The sequence below is a fragment of the Ranitomeya variabilis genome, chromosome 6 (assembly GCF_051348905.1).
Source record: "Ranitomeya variabilis isolate aRanVar5 chromosome 6, aRanVar5.hap1, whole genome shotgun sequence".
Lineage (NCBI taxonomy): Eukaryota > Metazoa > Chordata > Amphibia > Anura > Dendrobatidae > Ranitomeya > Ranitomeya variabilis.
This window is the reverse complement of record NC_135237.1, coordinates 130,052,111-130,073,792: the sequence shown is the minus strand read 5'-3', so window position 1 is coordinate 130,073,792 and position 21,682 is coordinate 130,052,111. Positions and strand designations below refer to the sequence as shown.

The window sequence follows — 21,682 nt, the reverse complement described above, 5'->3', positions numbered from 1 at the left end:
GGGTGTCACTGAATTTGACTGATTTCCCTAGTTGTACCGATGTCATTGGAATCCTGCGCTTGCGCAGTGTGGCGTTTGGAGCTGCGCTTGTGCAGTGTGGAGCGGCGGGAAGCTGCACGTCACGGCATATGCGCGGCTCCCCGATCAACACTGCTGAAGCACAGCTCCTCACTCAACACTGCGCAAGCACGGCCGCCTCCATGCTACACACTGCACAAAAGCATCTGCCCGCTCGACACTGCGCAAGTATGGCTCCAAGCGCGAGATTCCAGTTACGTTGGCACAGCCAGGGATATCAATCAAATTCAGTGGGCAGCGATGCCCTTGAGTGAACAGAAAATGAAGCACACCCCTATGACTCAATGAGCAGGTACCGAATAACTATATAAAGTGCTTTTTGGACATCATTACAGTGTCGTTTTTTATTTTTAAAAAGTGTTAGTGATGCACATTGCACTAACAACACACTGGGGACAGTTTGGATGCTTGAAATTACGTGCCAGGTCTCCTTTAAAGAGACTCTGTCAGCACAGAATAACTGTTCCAAGAAAGAACAGGCACTCGGTACTTCATGGAGTAGCCAAACATTTATATACACCTTCCCACCTGTTGGTTTCCATCCAACTCCACCCTTCTCTGGCTCTATGAAGTCAAAGCTGTCAATCAAAGAAGAGGGGGTGGAGATACATGGAAAACAAGCAGGTGGGAAGGTGTATAGAAATGATTGGCTACGCCATGAAACACTGAGTGGCGGATCTTAGTTTGACCATTCGTTCTGTGCGGACAGAGTCTCTTTAAGGTATGTTTTTCTTTTCGTAACCCTTTGGGTAATGCTTCTCTATTTGTAAATCATAGTATTAATGCAGAAGAGTCCAACAGAGTCCATTTAACAGGTTTGCAAATCCAGCAGTAAGTAGTATGAATCACACCCTAAGGGCTTGTCCACACGAACATATAACACGGCCGAGTGCTATGTGATGTTTGACCAATGTTATACTATGGGGCAGTGCAGTTCTGCAATTCTTTTCACATGCTGATTCGATATGAGAAAACAAATGGAAAATGCTGCGGGTGCGTCCGATGGTTGACGGCTGATGCTTGTAAATTGGTGTTGCGTGTGTGGGGCTGAACCCCTTTGTAAAAAGAGATGTAGCATGATGTGCCACTTATATTTTAATGATTTAATCGACCTTAATAGTTGAGTGGTCTCCCACCCAGGGATGACGGAAGGATGCGGTTTCAAGCTTAAAGGGGTTTTCTCAGAATGAATTTTTTTCAAATACTTGTATTCTAATAGCCCTTCTAAAGTAACCCAATTTTGCCTTCAGATAATGGCTAATTTCTCACAGCTTGTCCTGTCTATAGACCCTACATAATTGCAGAGTTTTTTTTTAAGCAATTTTTATTACTGCACAAATCGGCATGGCTGCCATACCACGCATACTGTACTCTAGGTAGAATCCCCCCTAAGAGGTAAGTACACCCCTTGTGTGCTACTAGTCCTCAGAGATCAGAGCTGCCTTTCTAGCTGCATGGCTGAGAGACTGTGCAGCTTGTAAACTCCATCCTGGCACGGAGATGGTCACATTGGTCAGTGGACTGGAGGTGGACCTGGGATGATATCACCATCATGTGACCTGAGGGGGCGGGGCTTGTGTGCAGAGACTGAGAAAGAAAGTGAAACAGACCATCTCTTCATGTGGTTAGTGCTCTCTGAACCTGGGGAATCTTGGGAGACTGGTGTAATTAGTACGGTATATACCCTTCCTGTAATATCACTGTCACATAGACTGGACATGTTGGGAATTGTAGTTCTCCTTATACCTCCTCCCTCCCTGTAATGTAATATTCAGGCTGTGATTTCGCTATGGTCACCTGAAATTACTCTGAGTGGACGACAACTTGAGACTCTTGGCATTTCTGGCCGATGTACTGTCAGTCTTCAGCAGGTAGCAGAAATCACTTCAGTCAAATTCTACCAATATTGTTGACATGGATAAACTGAATATGTGAAGTCAAAAATATCATCTTTGTTTGATGATCTGATCTTGGGACGTTGGACATCGACACTCGCAGAAAGCATTACTGTACTCTCATGTGGTGTGAGACAGCTGAAGGGCGTTGATCTGACATCCGGATCTGGCTTCGGCTCCTGATCATCACGACCAAAAAGAAGTAAGGGACACAATCTACATGTTACTGATAAGAAGGACTTAACCGTAGGGATGGGCGAACCCGAACTGTAAAGTTTGGGACCGTACTGAACACATAGTGTTCGGTCACAAGGTCCCGAACACGGGTTTACATGGGAAGCCCATGTTACAGTTCGGGTCCAGGGCAGTCGTAAAAGAAAACATAAAATTAATAATAAACATTATAAATATTATACTTACCTGTCCAACGATGCGTCCTCCCATCCCGCTGTCTACCGGTCGCATCTGCTTCCGGGACTGCTTATTACCTTGCGGCGGTATTCACTGCACTCAGCAGTCTTCAGCTTTTTACGGCAGTGTTCGGACAGGTAAGTATAATTATAATGTTTATTATTAATTTTAAGCTTTCTTTTACAGCCCCCGCCCAATCCCATCCAATATCTGTAAAGTCCAAGTTCGGGATTCGGACGCAAGTTCGCGTCATCTCCGGCCCCGAACTCGAACTTTACAGAAATACTCGGGCGAACCCGCTGATCCCAATCATCAGGGGGTTCGCCCATCACTACTTAACTGCCGTATTCGTGAAGGTGAAGGTGGGCCTCATAACTTTCTTAAGTGACCGTTTCAATCTAGCTGAAAAGATAATTGACATTGTGAAGCCATTTTGCGACCTGTCCCAGGATGCAGATATAAAGGCTGTATTTACTACCATTGCCAGTGATCTCGATCTATCAGAAATAGACCTTGAGAATCAAGATCTTAAGAGTCTGTAAAATATAGACATTCTCCATGGCAACACACAAAATATTTTGCATCTTCAGCGAATTACAAAAATCTAGCAACTCTTTTTAGTCATATGCTTGGGGCTAAGTCTCACATTGCTGATGTGAAGTGGCTCGTGATCTCTCCTAGCTGGTTGTGGGGGCTTAGTCTACAGGGGTGCTATGCCTTTGCAGGCCGCATGATGCTGGTGACTTCGGTTGGCCAGGACCAGATGTTGAATATTTCAATGAAGGAAACCACCATTCAAAACATCAACCTGATGTTTCCTTCACACTACAGAGCATCTTCTCACACAGTCTCTCTACCTCTTCAAGTTTACTTGTTCTTGCATCAAGTTTCTCTATCACCACCTCCCAGCACACTACAACAGCCCAGTTAGTGAGAGTCCTATTCTCAACACGCGGTTCTGCGTCCTCTTACCTCTTAAGGCAACTAGTTTGCCAATGTTAATAATAGAGTTCCTCAAATAGTTTTAACTCAACTGAAGGAGGCACATATGAAGATCCCAGAAGAAGGTTTATTTTCCAGCTAAATTCTTGAAGATATGCACACATACAGCAGGTAAAAAAGAAACAGTACTGCATACACATGAGCTTCTAGGATGGCTGATAAACAGTGAATGAGAAAAGAAAGGGGTTACTGACATCAGAGCTACATCAGAGACATAGAGAGAGAGGAAGAACAAACTTATAGAGGGCAAACGTTATTGCATAGCAACAAAACAGCACTATATAACAACACAATGATAAACAATGATAATGCAATACTGTCTGTATGATTCCCAAATCATGGGAAATGACACACATCGTGTGGCTCTGCTCCCTATCTAGAACATAGGTCTGCTTCCAGTGCACACTCGACCTTAGCTGACATCTTGAAAGGAAATTGTCTCTGTCCCTTCACCATAACTCTTCCCATACCGGGATCATTAACTCCAAGTCTCCCTACTGTCGGGCAGAACATAACACCGACACTAATAAGACATATAACAATTCACGTTATACACTATAACAGTACTCGTCTTCAAGTGGGAAATTGGGAAGTATGTCCGTCTCCTTACACGCATGTGGATCAATAGCCTTCCTGGCCCCTCCCCCAAACAATGACATGTGTTTTTTTATCCAATGTTCAGATTAAAATCAATCATGCAACTGAATGGCACTGACATAAAACAAGAACTAGCACTGGGATGCTTCCCGTGTGTTATCCAGGTGCTGTTTGTTTTTTTGCCACACTGTCACACTAATAATAGAAACAAACACAAAAAAGCCAGAAATGAAAAAGGAAAATTGGATCTAGCACACTGATGAAAAATGGTCCTTTTTTCCTTATATGTAAAAAAAAGATCATCTGATTGAGACCTTAGAGGCAGATGCACTCTTTAGGGCACACTGAAATTACCTTATTTCTCCTCTCTCTTTGCTAACTGTGTTAAAAAAAACGGACAGCACACAAAGCAATAGAGTCTGATGGAGCGATTACCACATTTTTTTAATAGATTCAGATCTCTTTTCTGTTGAACTTAATGCATATACCTATTCTCATCTTTTTGTATGGTTTGGTTCAAAATCAGCCATTTAATTTATGAGGCCTATTAAAAACAGATTGCACACAGAATCCATTACTTTTTAACTGATTCATTTACACATGTCCGCAAAAAGGACATAATCATTTGAATATGTATTTTTAGTAAAAAATAAGCCTAGATTCTCCGATTTGCTATAGCAGTTGTCACCTTTTACTAATTGTGACTCCCTTTCTCAGATGGACTTGCCTCTTTCACCTCGAGACACATCACACAGCTCATGTGTGTATAGCTCATTGGAGACTTTATTTTGCTCTCCTATTGTCCTAAGTCCAAGGCTGGTACACCATACTAGTGAGTACATACTCATCCACACAGGTAGCGCCTGGTGGCACTAGTTTTTCTCCTCAACGTCCTCCTGGGTCTGTGCCATCTATGTGTCTGCTTTGTTTTCTCTTCACTTTTTATGCTCACTGATATTATAGCTAACCCATGACCCGAAGGTCTCACCTGCAACCCAGTGCACATTAACCCTAAGTCCACTGTGCAAAACGTGTTTCCCAATAATGAGCCGAGTTCACATGATTGTATTTCATGGTCCATATAAAGACCACAATGCCAAGGGTGGTATTGGGTCTCCTGACCAGAAGTTATGACTTCGTATGTGTCTATGAGCCTGTAACTTTGGTTTTGGAGACCTGCAGTTAGCTTGGGCATTGCAGACAGAGAAATATACAGACCGAAAAATACACACAGTGGACAATACCTGAATATCAGGCCATTATACTATCAACGGTACTTTTCTGGGGATATGTAGCACATTAAATCACAGCATGACGCCACATGACATAATATTCATACAGTATATATACCTTTATTACACCATTTCCACAGTAATAGTAGAACGTAGGTAACTAGCTGGTATTTTCCCTGCAACAGGGTCAGCCAAAACCCATAGCAAGCCATAAAGGAGGCAGTCTTGAACTTAATAGTTGGTCCATGTATTGTTTGAATTTATTTTGTAAGAGGGGGTTGAGTCCTTACATGTTGGCGCTCTTACATATTAATAAAGAAAAGGAAAACAGATGCACAATTTATAACTACTTCCACAAAGTTACAGATGAAGAATAGTTTATGAGAACTAGCAGAAGATGAGTGGGAGTGAGGTTATGACCTTACCTTCAAAGAACTATCATGAAAAAAAAATGTTGCTAACCCGTTTCTATGGCTAGAGAAAAAGTAGAAATTTCAAAAGAGTTTGAGGCACCAGCGAAAGTTCATGTATGAAAAAACATAACTTTTACTCCATCCTTAAAACCACATAGCGATAATACAAAAATGAGATTGAAGAGGCAACATTTCGGCCAAATTTGGCTTTCATCAAGCCAGAGAATTTAGATCTAATTTTCATCTCAAAACAGCTCTGATGACATGTCCTTTATAGATGCTGCAATGATCTAAATTCCTTGCCTAAACAAAAAAACACAAAGCTAATAATTTACCTTCTATAAAAACTTTGTAGTATTCTTGTATTTTTTTCCAGGGCAATGAAGAAGTATTTTGTTCTGTACATGCAGAGTTTAACTAAAAGTGGCCACACATCTTATGTAGCTGTTGGCTGAACACTCATAGGCCTGACAGCCCCAGGCATGTGACCACTCTCCTCAGCAAAGCATTCATGTAATTTCAATAGATGGAGACAGTAAAGGTACTGCCAGGCAGTTCTGGCTGTGGCTTATCTCCTTGAATAACATAAGGGATGGGCGTTTGAATTTAAAATTAGGGGAGATTTAGGAAGCCCTTATGCACATTAATTACATGGTTGAACAGTCCTGCTGAAAGTGAAGGTTCTGCCAACATATTCTAATGTTTATGCCTTTAAAATAGCTACTCTTTAAAATAACTTTTCAGAATAAGCTATAATGTGTTTACTAGTGTTGAGCGATACCGTCCGATACTTGAAAGTATCGGTATCGGAAAGTATCGGCCGATACCGGCAAAGTATCGGATCTAATCCGATACCGATACCCGATACCAATACAAGTCAATGGGACTCAAGTATCGGACGGTATCCCTGATGGTTCCCAGGGTCTGAAGGAGAGGAAACTTTCCTTCAGGCCCTGGGATCCATATTAATGTGTAAAATAAAGAATTAAAATAAAAAATATTGCTATACTCACCTCTCCGACGCAGCCTGGACCTCACCGAGGGAACCGGCAGCGTTCTTTGCTTAAAATGCGCGCGTTTACTTCCTTCCGTGACGTCACGGCTTCTGATTGGTCGCGTGCCGCCCATGTGGCCGCGACGCGACCAATCACAGCAAGCTGTGACGTAATTTTCAAGTCCTGAATGCAGAATTAGGCATACAGGACCTGAAATTACGTCACGGCTTGCTGTGATTGGTCGCGTCGCGGTCACATGGGCGGCACGCAACCAATCACAAGCCGTGACGTAATTTTAAAATGCGCGCGTTTCCTGCCTCCCGTGACGTCACGGCTTGTGATTGGTCGCGTCGCCCAAGTGACCGCGACGCGACCAATCACAAGCCGGAACGTAATTTTAAAATTTTGAAAATTACGTCACGGCTTGCTGTGATTGGTCGCGTCGCAGCCACATGGGCGGCACGCGACCAATCAGAAGCCGTGACGTCACGGAAGGAAGTAAACGCGCGCATTTTAAGCAAAGAACGCTGCCGGTTCCCTCGGTGAGGTCCAGGCTGCGTCGGAGAGGTGAGTATAGCAATATTTTTTATTTTAATTCTTTATTTTACACATTAATGTTGTTTCGATACCGATACCCGATACCACAAAAGTATCGGATCTCGGTATCGGAATTCCGATACCCGCAAGTATCGGCCGATACCCGATACTTGCGGTATCGGAATGCTCAACACTAGTGTTTACATGAAGAACAGCACTATTTCTGGCCATTATATGACTTGAATTCTGCAGTGTACACAAGATTTCCTCTTTGCAGGAATAAGTAGTTGACTCTGGGCTAGAGGGTGGAGACTATCTGTAATGAATGCTTCCATTATAAAGGCATTCCAGCTTTTTATTCCCTATGTAGCTGTCACGGGGAGACTAGGTGAGCGAGAGCTAATAATCCGGGCCCCTGCAATTTCTCTCAGACTAGGGAAATCCTGACTGACCCTCTACCTGGAGTTTACACTGATGGTGTGCATGTCCAGGCCTCGAACCTCACCCTGTCTCCTGTTTCAACCCTAGGCTGAAACCTTCGCCCACCACCCAGTGAAGAGGTAATACACCAATATTAGCACAGACAAGGATAAAGGAATATATACACCACGCCGCAGTCACTCAGGAATACACTATAAATGTGCAGGGCAAAATAAATACAAATATAGGAAGGAGTAAATAAGACTAAGGAAAATACACCACCAGCAACGAATCTCCAACAACCAGCTCTCCACCCCAGACCGAGATAACAACGCACAAGACAGAAGCTATAATCGGCGACGCCCAATGATCAGGAGAACTATTTAAAGACAATGGGCATGGCCCAGCTTCCAATCCGAGGATCAGGTAATTTAACCCCGGAACAGCTAGATAAAATGTAGCCGACGCCAATGAGCAAATAGTGGTCAAAAGCGGAATTAGCGCTGTCTGTCGAACGACCTGGTCTGAACAGCGTCCGACATGTCAGTACCCTGCCTTCTACGAGGGACCCCGGGGCCCTCACGGCTTATAGGACCCGGCTTGTCCGGATGGAGACGATGAAAAAACCTGACCAGCCGAACCGCATGAATATCCGAGGCTGGTACCCAGGACCTCTCCTCAGGCCCATAACCACGCCAGTGTACCAAGTACTGTAAAGTGCGACGCACTACACGAGAGTCAACCACCTTGGAGACTTCAAACTCCAAATTACCATCCACCAAGACTGGAGGTGGCATAGGCGCCGCGTCCACAGAACCCACCACTTTCTTTCGAAGAGACCTGTGGAACACGTTGTGTATCTTATACACCGTAGGGAGCTCCAATCAGTATGCTACTGGGTTAATGACGGCGGTGACCCTAAATGGACCAATAAACCGAGGACCCAATTTAAGGGACGGTATTTTGAGTCTTATGTTTTTTGTGGATAACCACACCCAGTCATCCACACTCAGGTCCGGACCTGGCACACGCCTACTGTCAGCCACATGTTTGTACCTAGCACCCACACTCAACAGGCGCTGTTTAACTCTCCTCCAGACTGATGACAATTGTGCTCCTAACTGATCCTCCTCCGGAACGCCGGAAGAGCCCCTCTGACTCAAGGTACAAAATTGAGGATGTAGCCCGTAAACACAAAAAAACGGAGACTCCCCAGACGACTCCTGGCTGTGATTATTGATGGCAAACTCAGCCAAAGAAAGAAAGGTAGACCACTCCTCCTGGTTATCAGAGACAAAGCAGCGTAGGTACTGTTCCAAATTTTGGTTCATACGCTCAGTCTGACCATTTGACTGAGGATGGAACGCCGAAGAATGAGACAACTTGATCCCCAGCCGTGAGCAAAATGCTTTCCAAAATTTTGCCACAAACTGAGACCCCCTATCAGACACGATGTCAGACGGAACCCCATGAAGTCTGACCACCTCCTGCACAAATACCTGAGCCAGAGTCTTAGCGTTAGGCAACGAAGGCAAAGACACAAAGTGCGACATTTTAGAAAACCGATCAACAATCACCAAGATGACCGTGTTCCCAGCTGATGAGGGCAAATCAGTGATGAAATCCATGGAGATTTCCGTCCATGGCTTACTAGGTACTTCAAGAGGAAGTAGTGTGCCAACAGGACGGGAGCGGGGCGTCTTAGCCCTAGCGCACGTGGTACAAGCTGACACGTATGAGACCACGTCCTGTCGGATCTTGGGCCACCAAAACCGACGTGACACCAACTCCAAGGTACCTCTAACCCCTGGGTGGCCAGCCAGGACAGCATCATGATGCTCCGCCAAAACCTTTAAGCGGAGATGAAGCGGTACAAAAGATTTGTTGATGGGAAGCTCAGATGGCACCTCCTCCTGAGCCTCGGCAATCTCAGCCTCAACCTCGGTAGTGAGAGCCGAAACCACAACACCCTTTTGGAGGATGGGTACTGGATCTTCCCGAGGTTCACCCCCCGGAAAATACCTGGACAGAGCATCCGCCTTAGTGTTTTTAGACCCCGGTCTGTAAGTGACAACAAAATTGAACCGCGTGAAAAACAATGCCCAGCGAGCCTGCCTGGGGGACAGACGCTTGGCTGACTCCAAATACAGCAGATTCTTATGATCGGTAATAACAGTAACCTGATGTACCGACCCCTCCAAGAAGTGTCAGAAGTGTCGCCATTCCTCAAAGGCCAACTTGATTGCCAACAACTCCCTGTTGCCGATATCGTAGTTACGTTCGGCGGACGACAGTTTCTTGGAGAAATAGGTGCACGGACGCAAACCACTCAAAGATGAGCCTTGAGATAGTACCGCCCCCACACCAACCTCAGACGCATCGACTTCCACAACAAAGGGTTTTGATACGTCTGGCTGCACAAGAATGGGGGCTGAAACAAAACTGTTCTTAAGAAATTCAAATGCGCGCACAGCAGCCTCAGACCAAACGGAGAAATTGGTACCCTTTTTAGTCATGTCAGTTAGCGGTTTAGCAATGATGGAAAAATCCTTGATAAATTTCCTATAGTAGTTAGAAAACCCAAGGAACCGCTGAAGTGCTTTCAGGTTATCAGGACGTTCCCAATGCAGCACCGCTTGCACCTTAGCGGCATCCATTTTAAAACCAGAAGCAGACACAATATAACCCAAGAAAGGCAACTCTTGAACAGAAAATACACATTTCTCAAGTTTAGCATACAGCTTATTCTCTCTGAGAAGCTGTAACACCTGCCTGACATGATTTAAATGAGCATCACGGTCGCAAGAATATATGAGGATGTCATCTAGGTACACGATAACGAATTTCCCCAAAACATGCGAGAACACATCATTGATGAAATGTTGGAACACTGCAGGTGCGTTAGTCAACCCAAAAGGCATCACCAAATTTTCAAAATGACCCTCAGGGGTATTAAAAGCCGTCTTCCACTCATCACCTTGACGGACTCTTATGAGGTTGTACGCCCCTCTGAGATCAAACTTGGTAAACCACTTAGCACCCGCCACCTGGTTGAACAAATCTGGTATCAGTGGCATCGGGTATGGATCACGAACCGTAATCTGGTTCAACTCCCTGAAATCGAAACACGGGCGTAATCCGCCATCTTTCTTCTTCACGAAGAAGAACCCTGCTGCCACCGGCGAGGATGACGGCCTGATGTGCCCTTTGCTCAAGCTTTCAGCAATATAATCTTTTAACGCTTGTCTCTCCGGACCGGAGATGTTAAACATCCTTGCTTTAGGCAACTTGGGTCCTGTTTTAAACCTGATAGAACAGTCATAGGGACGATGTGGCGGCAACTCTGAACAACTCTTTTCTGAGAACACATCCACAAAATCCAGAAGTGACTCCGGAATGCTTGAAGTCACCGCAGCCACACATGTGGCCAGGCAATTCTCCTGGCAGAATTCGCTCCACTGAATTATGTCCTGAGTTTTCCAGTCAATTACCGGGTTGTGCATGGACAACCAAGGAAAACCCAAAACCACCTGAGCAGGAAGATTCCTGAGCACCTTACATGTAACCCGCTCGGAATGTAGAACCCCAATGTGGAGTTTCACCTCAGCCACAAATTTAGTAATCTCCCCCTGAGAGAGTGGAGCAGTATTGATGGTGACCACGCGGATAGGATGAGACAGTTTTTCAATCCTAAAACTGTTGTGAATTAGACTTTTTGGCTCCCTCTTGTGGTCACTAGTGGTATGACTCTGGGATTGTCTTTTTTCTGTTTGGCACTCACCTGGGTCGTTAGTCCAGGGGTGTCGCTATATTAACTTCCTGGATCCTTAGTCCAGTGCCTGGCATCGTTGTAATCAGATCCTTCTGTTGCTCCTGTCTGCTGGTCCTGGCTCTTGCTAAATTAAGCTAAGTCTTGCTTCTTTGTTTTTTGAGTTACTTGCTTGCTACTATTTTTGTCCAGCTTGTACTAAATGTGATTTCTGACCTTGCTGGAAGCTCTAGGGGGCTGGTGTTCTCCCCCCGGCCGTTAGACGGTTCGGGGGTTCTTGAATATCCAGTGTGGATATTTTGATAGGGTTTTTGCTGACCATATAAGTCATCTTACTATATTCTGCTATTAGCTAGTGGGCCTCTCTTTGCTAAATACCTAGCTCATTCTTATGTTTGTCTTTTCCTCTTACCTCACCGTTATTATTTGTTGGGGGCTTGTATCCAACTTTTGGGGTCTTTTCTCTGGAGGCAAGAAAGGTCTTTCTTTTCCCTTCTAGGGTTAGTTAGTTCTCCGGCTGGCGCGAGACGTCTAGAACCAACGTAGGCACGTTCACCGGCTACTTCTATTTGTGGTGCTAGGATTAGATATATGGTCAGCCCAGTTACCACTGCCCTATGAGCTGGTTTTTTGTGTTTGCAGACTTGGTATTGATTCCTGAGACCCTCTGCCATTGGGGTCATAACATAAAACCTGCTGTGCGCGCAAACTCCTCATCAATGAGATTTGTGGCTGAACCACTATCCACAAAAACAGTAATTGGCAGCTCACTGCCAGCGATAAAAACCTTAGCAGGGAGCATGCATTGAGAAACCACCATGGAGGATATACATAAGCTCAGATTGGTCTCCTCCACACCCTCTGAGCTTAGAAGTTTTCCGCCGTTGCGTTTTTCTTAAGACAGCAGAGGACAGATGTTAATAAAATGACCAGTTTTACCACAGTAAAAACAGGCTCCCTGCTTCCTGAGCTCAGGGGCTCGACGCTTCACATGTGACACCCCTGCGATTAGCATAGGCTCTGTGGGCTCACCTGCAGCAACCTCACGTGAACCTAAACCCTCTCCCATAGGTGGTGTCTCATGCTCCCCCTGACGCAAACGGTGATCAATGCGGACAACCAGACTCATAGCGGAATCTAGAGAAGCAGGAGTCTCGTACATCAGAAGGGCTTTTTTAACCCTTCCAAAAACCCCATGAATAAACTGACTCCGCAATGCTGGATCATTCCATTGTGTATCGATCGCCCAGCGACGAAATTCAGAACAGTAATCCTCTGCAACTCGCTCCCCCTGCCGAATAGTGCGTATCTTAGATTCTGCTAGAGCCATTCTGTCAGGTTCATCGTAGATTTTTCCAAGAGAGGAAAAAAAGCTCTCCACAGAGTCAAATGCAGCAGAATCAGATGGCAAAGAAAACGCCCATGCTTGGGGATCCCCGCTTAACAATAACAACACCAGGCCCACACGCTGAGCCTCATTACCCGAGGAGATCGGGCGCATACGGAAATATAGTTTGCAAGCTTCACGAAAAGAAACAAATTTACTGCGTTCCCCAGCAAATTTTTCAGGCAAAGGGAATTTAGGCTCAGCAACTCTTCCTGTCGCTCCAGCTTGCACATTAGATAAAGCTAGTCCCTGTTGCTGAACTGCCCCCCTCAACTCAGTGACCTGTAGGGACAGCGCCTCCAACTGGCGGGTTATGGAATTCATGGGATCCATGACAAAAGAAAAAAAAAAGAACCCCCCTTTTTTTTTTTTTGTTGTTGGGCCGATTATAATGTCACGGGGAGACTAGGTGAGCGAGAGCTAATAACCCGGGCCCCTGCAATTTCCCTCAGACTAGGGAAATCCTGACTGACCCTCTATCTGGAGTTTACACTGATGGTGTGCATGTCCAGGCCTCGAACCTCACCCTGTCTCCTGTTTCAACCCTAGGCTGAAACCTTTGCCCACCACCCAGTGAAGAGGTAATACACCAATACCTACAGTTAGCACAGACAAGGATAAAGGAAAATATACACCACGCCGCAGTCACTCAGGAATACACTATAAATGTGCAGGGCAAAATAAATACAAATATAGGAAGGAGTAAATAAGACTAAGAAAAATACACCACCAGCAACGAATCTCCAACAACCAGCTCTCCACTCCAGACCGAGATAACATCGCACAAGACAGAAGCTATAATCGGCGATGCCCAATGATCAGGAGAACTATTTAAAGGCAATGAGCATGGCCCAGCTTCCAATCCGAGGATCAGGTAAATTAACCCCGGAACAGCTAGATAAAATCTAGCCGACGCCAATGAGCAAATAGTGGTCAAAAGCGGAATTACCGCTGTCTGTCGAACGACCTGGTCTGAACAGCGTCCGACATGACAGTAGCACACAGACAGAAGCAACAGAGTTATAGAGGAAATTACACAGCAGTACTAAGCACTGTAGCTCTGAATCCAGCTCTGGCATAAGCTAATATACTTGCTAGAAAAACAAAGTTTAATGTATTTCTGTGCTTGTGCCTGACTCTGCATCTCTCTCCTTTTAATCTTCCATCTCCATAGACCTCAATTGTCATGAGGAGTGTCATGTCCCCCTGGAAGACCTGGGGTCGGTTAATAAATCACAGGTCTTCTTTAGTGATGGTGTAATTCATGGATTTGGTTTCATTCGGTGCTGAGAGGGTTAACGACTCTTTCCATGCTGGCTGAGACCATGCAGCCTGGTTGTTCATAGCTGCAACTGCTTATCATTTACTCCCTTTATATATACTGGCTCTGGGCAGTTATTCTCTGCCCGTGAAAGGTTTGTCTTCCTGTGCTAAAGCTAAGTGGTGGGAATAGTGTTGTTGTAGTAGTGACATTTAGTTTGCCATTGTTCGTGTGTGTTTATCTCCTGGTCGTTGTTCCTATTTAGTTTATTCCTCCATGTCCCTATCCTCCTCCCTATTGTTGGTTTGTGCTTTTGTATGAAAGAGGTTTTTTATTATCCCTGTTTTGATAGTTAAGGTCCCAGTTCCAGTGACACGTTGAGGCCCCTCTCCCGTATTTTAGACCGTCAATGCGTGACATCAATATGCTGTGTAACCTGACACCTTACTGTGTAGGGAAAGGCGAAGGAAGAAGCAGGAGGTAACCTAAAGATGATGCTCATAATTGGTATAAGAAGCAGATTTTTAGCATTAGAAATATTACCGCTTCTTATATTCACTTGTACTATTGATTGATGCAAAGTTTTATGAAAGTATAAAGCCAATTTAAGGCTACTTTCACACTAGCGTTAACTGCATTCCGTCTCAAAACGTCTTTTTTTCGAAAAAACGTATCCAGCAAAAGTTTTTGCTGGATGCGTTTTTTCCCCATAGACTTGTATTGGCGACGTATTGCGACGGATTGGCATACGTCGTGTACGTCGTACGACGGATGCGTCGAAATTTGGCGATACGTCGTCGGCAAAAAACGTTGCTTGTAGCGTTTTTTGTCTCCGCCTAAAAAACGTGTCGCGACGCATCCTGCGGCATGCGTCGTTGGCTATAATGGAAGCCTATGAGCGACGGATGCGTCGGGACACGTCGTACGACGCAATGCAGCGCTGCAATACGTTTTTTTACACTGAGCATGCTCAGAAGCTGGATTTTGTTGCCAATTGGCCAGACACCCCCAAATCTATATAAACCTGGCCTGGGCCTTCAACCCCACATATATGGCCACGTATATACGTGGCACTTATATACGTGGCACTTATCTAAGTGCCACGTATCTAAGTGCCACGTATCTAAGTGCCACGTATCTAAGTGCCACGTATATAAGTGCCACGTATATAAGTGCCACGTACATAAGTGCCACGTACATAAGTGCCACGTACATAAGTGCCACGTACATAAGTGCCACGTACATAAGTGCCACGTACTTAAGTGCCACGTACTTAAGTGCCACGTACTTAAGTGCCACGTACTTAAGTGCCACGTACTTAAGTGCCACGTACTTAAGTGCCACGTACTTAAGTGCCACGTACATAAGTTCCACGTACATAAGTGCCACGTATTTCACGTAAATGCCACGATTTTTCAGTGCCACGTATAACCACGTAGTTATAGTACTTATAGTACGTGGCACTGAAATACGTGGCACTATGACTGTCAGAAAATGTTCATTAAACGGTTAGGTGTGAGGTTAGGGGTAGGGTTAGGGTTTGGATCCCTTTATCATCATCCGTAGTTCATTAATCGGATGAATCCACAGTCGTCTCCGTCTCCGTTGCTGCAGAAGCATCCTACGTCTTTCCGCTGCCGCCTCCTTCTCCCGCACTATGATATCCAGGCGATTCGTCTCAAAGATAACGTCGGTAACCAAACTAGCAATCCTCACAAGAACACCTTCCATCACTGCCACAAAACTAAAACCCTCAAAGATGGGCTGTAAAAACAGTAACTATATAGTTTTCCATATTTTCCAGTAGCCAATCAAATTTGGGAGCCTCCCATTTTAAAAACGGATCCGTCGTAAAAACGGATGCAACGGATGGTAAAAACGTATCCAACGTATGCAACGCATCCAGTATTTTCGACGGAAACGTTTAGCGGATTTGCGACGGATCCGTCGAAATGCTGTATGCGTTGCATACGTTTTTCCCTTTTTTTGACGCATCCGTTTTTTCGGCAAAAAACGGATTTGCGACGTAATGCAGTTAACGCTAGTGTGAAAGTAGCCTAAGACTCAAGAGTAATGAGCATGTAGAAATTCAGATACAATCTACTTGCTATTTTTATCTATAATATTTTAGTGATTTTCAAAATCACAAGAACAAATTAAACAAGTTACAAAAGTATCAAAGTATCAATCATGTAGATGAAAAGAACAAATATGTTCACTCCGCATAAAAGGAATATACAAGCTTATAACATAGGTGTTCTTCTTAGGTCATTTCCAGCTCACAAATCCCTTCATTTTCAAACAGACAGTTGAACAATTGAAGTAACAGCTTTTAAACAGACTGCCATAATTTTTAGATTCAACCTGCTATGTCATGAACTAATTTTAGACAAAAGGTATAAAATAACTGACAATTTAAAAAAAAAAAAAAAGCCATAAACATTTACCCGACCCCTTACAACTTCCTCTCCTCCATGTGACTGCTCTTACCCAACTCATAAAAGAAAAATTAGATTGTGATTGTGCCCCTCTTTGGGCCCTATCAAATCTTTAATTTTCCTAGTGTACTTTTAAGTTCATCCATGCAGTATCACAGCCAATTTTTGAATGTGTTAATTACTAAGATAATTTCATGATTGTTTACACAGTGAATATCTTCATTTTTTTAATAAGTCGGTTTGCATCCCTTTATGGTATTCGGCTTTTAGTTTCCTTAACTTCATCAAGGTTTTGAGTGTTCCAACTACTAAGGTTTGAGATTTGTTTTATAATCCAGTGTCTTAACACATTGGTTTATAAATGAATTCTTGTCCACCGACCACCATGTTTTGTTCTGCTCTTGTTACTGTGGGTATAATGGAAAATGGAGACTGCTGAGATGAAGGGGATACCTATCCCCTTAAACTTCTGCAATAAAATCCCCCACTTCATTCCAGTATTAGCATATTCTAATATTAGCAGATTGTCCAGTGACAAATGTCTTATGGAAATTAAAAATTTCAGCTTTGAGTAATAGGAGATTTGGAGATGGAAATACTGTGAACACTGAATATAAAACAGCTTGAAATCAGTCAAGTTGAATAACGCTGTGATATTCTGTACCAGCAGAGGATGCCTGTCACATCCACTGATTAGGTGGTCAATGTGCCTGGCTTATGACAGCTGATACGATCCAGATGATGCCATGCTTTGGTTTCTATAGCAATGCTGTCACAACCGATCACAAATAGAAGAACCAGAGCCTTCTGATAAAAATGAACAATGTCTTCAGCTAACTTATTATGTCACTCACTGTCTAAAAAAAAATAATTATGCTCATTTATGACCTATCTGCAATGGTAAAAAGAAAACCTATCCATGGTGTTTACAGTAATGGGCTCTTGTTGCTTAGGAGCCAATGGCATACTGCCCTCCTGGTTGAGGTCCTCTCAATACAGCAAATGCAGACAACACGGGCAGGCTTCTGCTTGCTACTGTTTTCCTCTGTGCTGTACATAGTGTGCATGTACTGCTTGTACTGTATGTCTTCCTATCTATGAGTCTTTGGTTTTGTCTTCTTCACCTGCAAATTAAATATCAGATGTTAAATGCTAAGGAATTTAAATATAAAGTATCAGAAAATTACAGGAATTTTTAGTATATAATTATTATTGTGCCTGTCAAGTCAGGAGCACGAAAATACAAAAGTCGAAATACTTACTTGCTATAAGAGCACAGTTGGACGCCCGTATAAATCGGACGGAGATCGGAACACAGTGCCCGGACTGGCTGTGGTTCTCATGACCCAAGCATGAAATATTCATGTATTTCTATGCAGCTGTCATTATCGGGGTAAGAGAACCGCTGGCCAGTACGGACACTGCGTTCCGGTCTCCGTCTGCTTTATATGGCCGTCTTACTGTGTCCTAAGCCTAATATAAGCTTGAGCTCAACAAGGTTCTTGGCACCTTCATTTCTGCATTAGCAAGTGACCGGTATGATGCTACGTCTACAGTTAACTAGTGCCGGGATGTGTGCATGTTCTGCAGGTATCGTGCTTGGCTGATTGCTATCGTGTATCGTGGGGAGCAGCTCACCTTCCCACATGGAAATGAGGTGTGGTGGTGAGCCCTTTAACCATTTAGAAATGTGGCCTATTTTAGCGTTGGGAAGAAGCTTGTCAATCCTGCCTTCGGAGAACCATAACTACTTTTTTATTTTTACACTAAAGTAGTGCTATGAAGGTTTGTTCTTTACTGGATGAGTTGTATTTTTGATGGTAACTTTTTTGGATGCATGCACTAAATAGCCATTTTATTAGAAACGCCTATCCTTTCATGATTGGAGCTTCCCTGTATGGATACTAGACATCTGACCCCAGAATGCAGAATAACATTAAGTGAGCAGGTTTTCCGTGAAGCAGTTTTATAAGAGTGAATACACAACAGAATAGTAAAATTATCCAGTAATGTGTCTGAATGCACAACTTTTGTTGTTCCTTAGCACATTTGAGTGTCATTGCTGTATAGGGCCTCATTGATATATCCAAAATTTACCAAGTAAAAACGTGGACCATTGTTCATCACTGTTTTAGATACGAGCTTCATCAGCATTTGGTTAGTGTGTCAGTTTGCATGATCAGTGTTTCATCAGTTATTTTCACAGATAAAAAAGATAAATTACAAAGCTTCTCCCATTTATTGCAATATTAATCATGGACAGCGCATGGATTGAACTTTGATACTGTCCCATACTGACTTGTATGGGTAATTTTGATCCACAACTTGGATCAAAAATAGACATGAAATAGTTTTTTGGGAAAAAAACAGGGACATGTGAAGAGCCCCAAAGTCTAAAATGTGAAAAACACGGATAGACCATTATCCAAAAAAGGATGTCTGAATATGGCCTAATGGAAACAAAAAGACAAAACGCCAGTAGGCAAAACAGCACAAAAAGTGGATCACTAAGCAGTGGATAATGTCACGATCCAGTCAGGAGTTTGTTTTCTGCTATCCTCTCTCTGGACTGGTCATTTGTGGGTTAACGCCCTCTGCCTCGTTTTGGAGCTGGCTAGGCTTTTTCAGTCCTCTGCAGTCTGCTGGCCAGCATCAGTGATAGTTCATGCTTCCAGGCTAGAGCAGCTGACCCGTATACCCTGGTGATCCTATTGCCTCTGACTTCCCATATTTGTGTGAGACCTGAACCCTATCCCTGACTTAGTGTTCGTCTGGTGGTTTTCTTTACAGTGTATGACTCGGCTTGATCTCGGTACCCCGCCTCTTGCTTTCCGTCTCTGATAGCTCGTTCCCCGACCGGCTTTGACTTCTGGCTTGTACCTCGACTCCATCTTACATCTCTAATTTTGGATACCGCTCTCTCATTTGGCTTTGACTTCTGGCTTGTCTCTGACTACGTGCAGTGTTGTTACTTCTGGTACTTCTGCTCCTGATAGGTTCTGACTCAGCTCATCTGACCACTCTTTCGTTACCTGTGACACCTGTGTGGCTGCTCAGTGTTGCTGTGCTGTGAGTGTGCAACCTCTCTTCCCTCACCAGCACCCCCTCGTGGAGGTTGCACTAAACTGCACTGCAGCCACATCACAGATAACATTGCCATTAGTCCAGATTTCTGCTGCAACATGCAGATTAGAGGGTCACAATTTGGCACAAGCAGCAAGACTTAATATATCCTTCCTGTCAGGAGTCAACAGTTCAGGCTGGAGAGTTAGTGTATTGGAGTGGGGGAAATTTTTCATCGCACAACTGGCTCGTCTGGTCCCTGGTGTATAGCGGTTTGGACAGTTGGACTTGCCAAGTTCATCCTTATTTTGGCAGCAGATTACCCTATGGCAGAAAGATACTTTTTAAAACACAAGGAACCATGCCACAATAGTCTTATTGTTATGACTGAATCATAGATAGTATTTTGTGTCTCTCTGGTTTTCACAATTTCCAAATTATATATACATATTTGATAGCCTTGAAGGTGCGGCGCTGTGCACCAACCACCGCCACGCCAGCAACGCACCAGCTGGAACCCCCACCTATGCTGCAAGGCTGAGCCCCTATGACTCCAGACTAAACTGACCCACAGGCACAGCACCAGAACAATGGCTGCCACACCACACCAAGGGAAAGAAGCAAGAAACTCACCTTCCTCATGTTCTCAGACTGTGAACTAAGAGCAAAAATAGGCAGAACTCCTCTTGCAGCCTCCTGCTAATTAAGGATGCCTTGGTCAAATGGGAGGAGTCCTGGTCCACGTAAAGAAAAAAATGAAGAGGGGACAGACCATGTAATATGCTGGAACTGTAGAAAAAAAAAAGACATGGACCACAGATCCAAAAATGATACGTTAATCTAATGCCGCTAAGCAAAATTGTACAAAACGGAACATGAGGCTCTTAGTTTAACATTCCAATCAGACAGTATGAAGCCCACTGCCACGTCACAGTGAAACTGTGATTCTGGATGAGAGACAGAATGAGAGAGATCTTCCACGGGTGCGCTCATTCCTACTCACAGACTATAAATGTTCGGACAGTCCACTTGTATCCTTGCACAGAAGTTGTAAAATAAAAAGGTCAATACAATCTAATCAGCTTTCACAAGATCTTGAAGCTGTGGGCGAGGGAATCTGCTATCACACACTGCCAAACTCCCTGCGGGAAGATATAGAGATCTGGCAAAAATTAAGAGACCACCACATCAAAACCCTGCCATGGGCAGCCCAATCTCCAGACCTGAACCCCATTGAAAACCTCAGGAATGTAGTCAAGAGGATGATGGATAGTCACAAGCCATCAAACAAAGAAGAACTGCTTACATTTTTGCCCCAGAAGCAGTGTGAAAGACTGGTGGAAAGCATGCCAAGACGCATGAAAGCTGTGATTAAAAATCATGGTTATTCCACAAAATATTGATTTCTGAACTCTTCCTGAGTTAAAACATTAGTATTGTTGTTTCTAAATTATTATGAATTTGTTTTCTTTGCATTATTTGAGGTCTGAAAGCACTGTTTTGTTTTTTTTTACTTTTGACCATTTTTATTTGTCAGAAAAAAATACAGAATTTATTGCTTGGAACTTCAGAGACATGTTGTCAGTAGTTTATAGACTAAAAGAACAATATACATTTTGCTCAAAAATATACCTATAAAGAGAAAAATCAGCAACTGAACATTTTGCAGTGGTCTCTTAATTTTTTCTAGAGCTGTATATGGTTTGTTACCATGTTTACCAGTATACAATAGAATTACCCAATGTATAACTCATAGTTGCCATCATTGGCAGGTACATTTAAGCCCCCTACCTACCCTGCTCCTTCCAGGAACGCTCCTGGCCTACTTGGGGTTTACATAAATCATGATGTCTACTATTATTAATACTAATAATAATAATATTTTTTATTTTTATAGCATCAACATATTACGTAGCATTTTACAATTTTAGAAGGGACTTATACAGACAATAAAAATAATACAGAATAAGCATAATTCAGATGTCAAAAGAAGTGAGGGCCCCACTCGCAAGCTTACAATCTATGAGGAAATAGGGTGACACAAAAGGTAAATGGTAAAATATGCTTACATTGTATTATTCAGCCATAATATACTCAGTAGGGTCTGCACATAACGCTGCATGAACTGGTCGCCAGCCAGTATGTGTATAGCAAAGAGACAGAGGGCTATGGAGGGTGTGAACA

General features: G+C 43.7%; 1 protein-coding gene across 2 annotated transcripts in view; it reads left to right on the top strand.

Moving 5' to 3' along the window:
- The first annotated feature begins 245 nt into the window (after positions 1-245).
- Positions 246-21,682, top strand: part of SNRK (SNF related kinase) — a 108,010-nt gene continuing 86,573 nt past the window's right edge. Inside the window, exon 1 of one of the 2 annotated variants that reach the window (XM_077268990.1) lies at positions 246-370. The gene's annotated coding sequence lies outside the window, so the exon portion shown is untranslated. Of the gene's footprint in view, positions 371-685; positions 800-21,682 lie in introns of those variants that run through there. The other variant, XM_077268989.1, reaches the window with a different exon arrangement.